Below are 7,289 nucleotides of genomic sequence, written 5' to 3'. Positions count from 1 at the left end.
TCTGAACATGTGAATTTTTATTATGCACTAACCCTCTAATGAGTTGTTTCGAGTTTGGTGTGGAGGAAGTTTTCAAGGATCAAGAGAGGAGTATGATGCAATATGATCAAGGAGAGTGAAAGCTCTAAGCTTGGGGATGCCCGGTGGTTCACCCCTGCATATTTTAATAAGACTCAAGCGTCTAAGCTTGGGGATGCCCAAGGCATCCCCTTCTTCATCGACAACATTATCGGGTTCCTCCCACTGAAACTATATTTTTATTCCGTCACATCTTATGTACTTTGCTTGGAGCGTCGGTTTGTTTTTGTTTTTTGTTTTGTTTGAATAAAATGGATCCTAGCATTCACTTTATGGGAGAGAGACACGCTCCGCTGTAGCATATGGACAAATATGTCCTTAGGCTCTACTCATAGTATTCATGGCGAAGTTTCATCTTCGTTAAATTGTTATATGGTTGGAATTGGAAAATGCTACATGTAGTAACTCTAAAATGTCTTGGATAATTTGATACTTGGCAATTGTTGTGCTCATGTTTAAGCTCTTGCATCATATACTTTGCACCCATTAATGAAGAAATACTTAGAGCTTGCTAATTTGGTTTGCATATTTGGTTTCTCTAGAGTCTAGATAACATCTAGTATTGAGTTTTGAACAACAAGGAAGACGGTATGGAGTCTTATAATGTTTACCATATGTCTTTTATGTGAGTTTTGCTGTACCGTTCATCCTTGTGTTTGTTTCAAATAACCTTGCTAGCCTAAACCTTGTATCGAGAGGGAATACTTCTCATGCATCCAAAATACTTGAGCCAACCACTATGCCATTTGTGTCCACCATACCTACCTACTACATGGTATTTCTCCGCCATTCCAAAGTAAATTGCTTGAGTGCTACCTTTAAATTCCATCATTTACCTTTGCAATATATAGCTCATGGGACAAATAGCTTAAAAACTATTGTGGTATTGAATATGTACTTATGCACTTTATCTCTTATTAAGTTGCTTGTTGTGCGATAACCATGCTTGCAGGGACGCCATCAACTATTCTTTGTTGAATATCATGTGAGTTGCTATGCATGTCCGTCTTGTACTGAAGCAAGAGAGATCTACCACCTTCATGGTTGGAGCATGCATATTGTTAGAGAAGAACTTTGGGCCGCTAACTAAAGCCATGATTCATGGTGGAAGTTTCGAGTCTTGGACATATATCCTCAATCTCATATGAGAATAATAATTGTTGCCACATGCTTATGCATTAAAGAGGAGTCCATTATCTGTTGTCCATGTTGTCCCGGTATGGATGTCTAAGTTGAGAATAATCAAAAGCGAGAAATCCAAAATGCGAGCTTTCTCCTTAGACCTTTGTACGGGCGGCATGGAGGTACCCCATTGTGACACTTGGTCAAAACATGTGCATTGCAAAGATCCGGTAGTCCAAGTTAATTAGGACAAGGTGCGGGCACTATTAGTATACTATGCATGAGACTTGCAACTTGTAAGATATAACTTTCATAACTCATATGCTTTATTACTACCGTTGACAAAATTGTTTCATGTTTTCAAAATAAAAGCTCTAGCACAAATATAGCAATCGATGCTTTCCTCTTTGAAGGACCATTCTTTTTACTTTTATGTTGAGTCAGTTCACCTATCTCTCTCCACCTCAAGAAGCAAAGACTCGTGTGAACTGTGCATTGATTCCTACATACTTGCATATTGTACTTGTTATATTACTCTATGTTGACTATTATCCATGAGATATACATGTTACAAGTTGAAAGCAACCGCTGAAACTTAATCTTCCTTTGTGTTGCTTCAATACCTTTACTCTGATTTATTGCTTTATGAGTTAACTCTTATGCAAGACTTATTAATACTTGTCTTGAAGTATTATTCATGAAAAGTCTTTGCTTTATGATTCACTTGTTTACTCATGTCATTACCATTGTTTTGATCGCTGCATCCACTACATATGTTTACAAATAGTATGATCAAGGTTATGATGGCATATCACTTCAGAAATTATCTTTGTTATCGTTTTACCTGCTCGGGACGAGCAGAACTAAGCTTGGGGATGCTTGATACGTCTCCGACGTATCGATAATTTCTTATGTTCTATGCCATATTATTGATGATACCTACATGTTTTATGCACACTTTATGTCATATTCGTGCATTTTCTGTTAACAAGATGCCGAAGTGCCAGTTCCTGTTTTCTGCTGTTTTTGGTTTCAGAAATCCTAGTAACGAAATATTCTCGGAATTGGACGAAATGAAGACCCAGGGGCCTATTTTTCCACGGAGCTTCCAGAAGACCGAAGAGCATACGAAGTGGGGCCACGAGGTGGCGACACCACATGGCGGCGCGGCCAAGGGAGGGCCCGCGCCGCCCTATGGTGTGGGCCCCTCGTCAGGCCCCCTACTCTGCCCATCCGCCTACTTAAAGCCTCCGTCGCGAAACCCCTGATACGAAAAACCACGATACGGAAAACCTTACTGAGACGCCGCCGCCGCCGATCCCATCTCGGGGATTCGGAGATCTCCTCCGGCACCCTGCCGGAGAGGGGATTCATCTCCCGGAGGACTCTACACCGCCATGGTCGCCTCCGGAGTGATGAGTGAGTAGTTCACCCCTGGACTATGGGTCCATAGCGGTAGCTAGATGGTTGTCTTCTCCTCATTGTGCTTCATTGTTGGATCTTGTGAGCTGCCTAACATGATCAAGATCATCTATCTGTAATTCTATATGTTGTGTTTGTCGGGATCCGATGGATAGAGAATACCATGTCATGTTAATTATCAAGTTATTACATATGTGTTGTTTATGATCTTGCATGCTCTCCGTTACTAGTAGAGGCTCTGGCCAAGTTTTTGCTTTTAACTCCAAGAGGGAGTATTTATGCTCGATAGTGGGTTCATGCCGCATTGACACTGGGACGAGTGACGAGAAAGTTCTAAGGTTGTGTTGTCTTGTTGCCACTAGGGTTAAAACATTGGCGCTATGTCCGAGGATGTAGTTGTTGATTACATTACGCACCATACTTAATGCAATTGTCCGTTGTTAGCAACTTAATGCCGGAGGGGTTCGGATGATAACCTGAAGGTGGACTTTTTAGGCATAGATGCGGTTGGATGGTGGTCTATGTACTTTGTCGTAATGCCCAATTAAATCTCACTATACTTATCATGTCATGTATGTGCATTGTTATGCTCTCTCTATTTGTCAATTGCCCGACTGTAATTTGTTCACCCAACATGCTTTTATCTTATGGGAGAGACACCTCTAGTGAACTGTGGACCCCGGTCCATTCTTTAATACTGAAATACAAATCTGCTACAATACTTGTTTTACTATTTTCTCTGCAAACAATCATCTTCCACACAATACGGCTAATCCTTTGTTACAGACAAGCCGGTGAGATTGACAACCTCACTTGTTTCGTTGGGGCAAAGTACTTTGGTTGTGTTGTGCGGGTTCCACGTTGGCGCCGGAATCCCTGGTGTTGCGCCGCACTACATCCCGCCGCCATCAACCTTCAACGTGCTTCTTGGCTCCTCCTGGTTCGATAAACCTTGGTTTCTTTCTGAGGGAAAACTTGCTGCTGTGCGCATCATACCTTCCTCTTGGGGTTGCCCAACGAACGTGTGAAATACACGCCATCAACGTCCGGCGAAGCAGTAGCGAAGGTTCGTCGGGCGGCGAAGCTCGAACGGCGAAACGGAGCGGCGGAGGCGCAGAGGGCAAGAGCTCTGTGCGCGAGGAAGTGGAGAATGCGAGAAGAGGAAGAAGAAGGAGCGGTTCCCCCTTATAAATGAAAAGGGAGACGTGGGCCGAAAACCGCTGGGCCTCGGCGGTTTGGGTCATGGGCCGCGACGGTTCGCTCCACGGGCCGCCACGTGGCATGGTGATACACGCGAGAAAATAGAAAGCCACAGGGAGGTGCACACGGATCCAGAGAGGTGGTTGGGATTCACTGTGAAGCAATTAATGCGCGCGCAGAAGCCGAAGGGAAGTGACCCCTGACACTGGCGTGTCAGTTACAGTGCGCATGTCACTGACAGGCACGGGGCCCGAGATATTCTCGACTTCGCCGAGGAAGTGCTTAATGACTAAGATGCCGGAGGATAAGACACCGGATAATGTCTTGCAAAAAGAGATAGCGATAATCCGGGCAAAGGTGCCGGATCCAAGTCCAGTGCCGGAATGATTAAACCGGTATCCTAAGATAAAGGAACCTGGCATGGTCTGTTGGATAGGATCCGCCAGACTATACCAGCTTCGGGGACTAATGTTGGGGGGATGACCCCCGGTATGCCAAAGGCATGCCAAACCGGATGGTTTGAGCCATTGAGATACCGGTTTAATGTTCGTGCCGGAACATAGAGATAAGAAGTTAGATAAGTGAGGCTAAGCAAGTATCCCCAAGAGGGGTATGCCGGAACCGGTTAAGAAGATACCGGGTTACCGGAAGGAAGAGCATGTCGGCAGGACTGGTCAAAGATTCTCTCCAGAGCTAGAAGACAAGGATGAGCTAAGCAAAGTAGCTTTAAACGAAGGGCTGATGATAAAGAGAAGGATGACGGTCGAAGAAGCCGGAGGACGTCAGCATCCCTGATTAAAGAGGACTCCGGTGTCATCTATGATTAAAGTAGCTTTATAAAGTAGTTTGTCTAGTCAAAGATGCCATTAGGGTTTCTTGCCCTGTAAGCCACCCTCTCCCCTATATAAGGAGAGGGGGCAGCCCTTCTTACGGGCACGCACGAAGAGAGCTAGGTTAGAAGAACACTTGTACTAAGAAACTTGTAACCTGTTGAGATCAGTAAAGAAGATGATCTAGAGCGAGTTCTTCCTTATGTCTTTCTTCTTCAACCTCTAGCCTTGGCTAAGTTCTTGAGGAAACCATCCGGAAGTTCATCCCCTCTAATCACAAACCCTCCCCCGAATCCTCTTGCGTCCATTCGGCCCCAACCTAAGCCATCCTATGGCATCTGTTTGTTCACCACGATGACAGGTACAACAAAAATCACATAAAAGACATATTGTAAACATTATAAGACTCTACACCGTCTTCCTTGTTGTTCAAAACTCAATACTAGATGTTATCTAGACACTAGAGAAACCAAATATGCAAACCAAATTAGCAAGATCTAAGTGTTTCTCCATTAATGGGTGCAAAGTATATAATGCAAAAGCTTAAACATGAGCACAACAATTGCCAAGTATCAAATTATCCAAGACATTTTAGAATCACTACATGTAGTATTTTCCAATTCCAACCATATAACAATTTAACGAAGAAGAAACTTCGGCATGAATACTATGAGTAGAGCCTAAGGACATACTTGTCCATATGCTACAGCGGAGCGTGTCTCTCTCCCACAAAGTGAATGCTAGGATCCATTTTATTCAAACAAAACAAAAACAAAAACAAACCGACGCTCCAAGCAAAGTGCATAAGATGTGACGGAATAAAAATATAGTTTCGGGGGAGGAACCCGATAATGTTGTCGATGAAGAAGGGGATGCCTTGGGCATCCCCAAGCTTAGACGCTTGAGTCTTCTTAGAATATGCAGGGGTGAACCACCGGGGCATCCCCAAGCTTAGAGCTTTCACTCTCCTTGATCATATTGTATCATACTCCTCTCTTGATCCTTGAAAACTTCCTCCACACCAAACTCGAAACAACTCATTAGAGGGTTAGTGAACAATAAAAATTCACATGTTCAGAGGTGACACAATCATTCTTAACACTTCTGGACATTTCATAAAGCTACTGGACATTAATGAATCAAAGAAATTCATCCAACATAGCAAAAGAGGCAATGCAAAATAAAAGGCAGAATCTGTCAAAACAGAACAGTCCGTAAAGATGGATTTTATTAGGGCACCAGACTTGCTCAAATAAAAATTCCCAAATTTAATGAAAGTTGCGTACATATCTGAGGATCACTCACGTAAATTGGCTTAATTTTCTGAGTTACCTACGTAAAGAAATCTGTTTCTGCGCAGTAATCCAAATCTAGTATTTACTTTACTATCAAAGACTTTACTTGGCACAACAAAACATAAAACTAAGATAAGGAGAGGTTGCTACAATAGTAAACAACTTCCAAGACTCAAATATAAAACAAAAATACTGTAGTAAAAACATGGGTTGTCTCCCATAAGCGCTTTTCTTAACGCCTTTCAGCTAGGCGCGAAAGTGTAAATCAAGTAACATCAAGAGATGAAGCATCAACATCATAATTTGTTCTAATAATAGAATCATAAGGTAACTTCATTCTCTTTCTAGGGAAGTGTTCCATACCTTTCTTGAGAGGAAATTGATATTTAATATTACCTTCCTTCATATCAATAGTAGCACCAACGGTTCAAGAAAAGGTCTTCCCAATATAATGGGGTAAGATGCATTGCATTCAATATCCAAGACAACAAAATCAACGGGGACAAAGTTATTGTTAACCATAATATGAACATTATCAACTCTCCCCAAAGGTTTCTTTTTAGCATTATCAGCGAGATTAACATCCAGATAACAGCTTTTCAATGGTGGCAAGTTAAGCATATCATAGACTTTCTTAGGCATAACGAAATACTTGCACCAAGATCACATAAAGCATTACAATCAAAATCTTTGACCCTCATTTTAATGATGGGCTCCCAACCATCCTCTAGCTTTCTAGGAATAGAAGTTTCAAGTTTTAGTTTCTCTTCTCTAGCTTTTATGAGAGCATTTGTAATATGTTTTGTGAAAGCCAAGTTTACAGCGCTAGCATTAGGACTTTTAGCAAGTTTTTGTAAGAACTTTATAACTTCAGAGATGTGGCAATCATCAAAATCTAAATCATTACAATTTAAAGCAATGGGATTATCATCCCCAAGGTTGGAAAAAACTTCAGCAGTTTTATCACAGGCAGTTTCAGCAGTTTTAGCAGTTTCAGGTAATTTTGCGCGCTTTGCACTGGGAGTAGAAACATTGCCAACACCAATTATTTTACCATTGATAGTAGGAGGTGCAGCAACATGTGAATCATTAGCATTGCTAGTGGTGGTAATAGTCCAAACTTTAGCTACATTTTTCTCTTTAGCTAGTTTTTCATTTTCTTCTCTATCCCACCTAGCACGCAGTTCAGCCATTAATCTTATATTCTCATTAATTCTAACTTGGATGGCATTTGCTGTAGTAACAATTTTATTTTCAATATCCCTATTAGGCATAACTTTCGATTTCAAAAGATCAACATCGGAGGCAAGACTATCAACCTTAGAAGCAAGAATATCAATTT

The sequence above is a fragment of the Lolium rigidum genome, chromosome 2 (assembly GCF_022539505.1).
Source record: "Lolium rigidum isolate FL_2022 chromosome 2, APGP_CSIRO_Lrig_0.1, whole genome shotgun sequence".
NCBI classification, from domain to species: Eukaryota; Viridiplantae; Streptophyta; class Magnoliopsida; order Poales; family Poaceae; genus Lolium; species Lolium rigidum.
The sequence above is the reverse complement of the archived record's forward strand: the minus strand, read 5'-3'. Positions refer to the sequence as shown.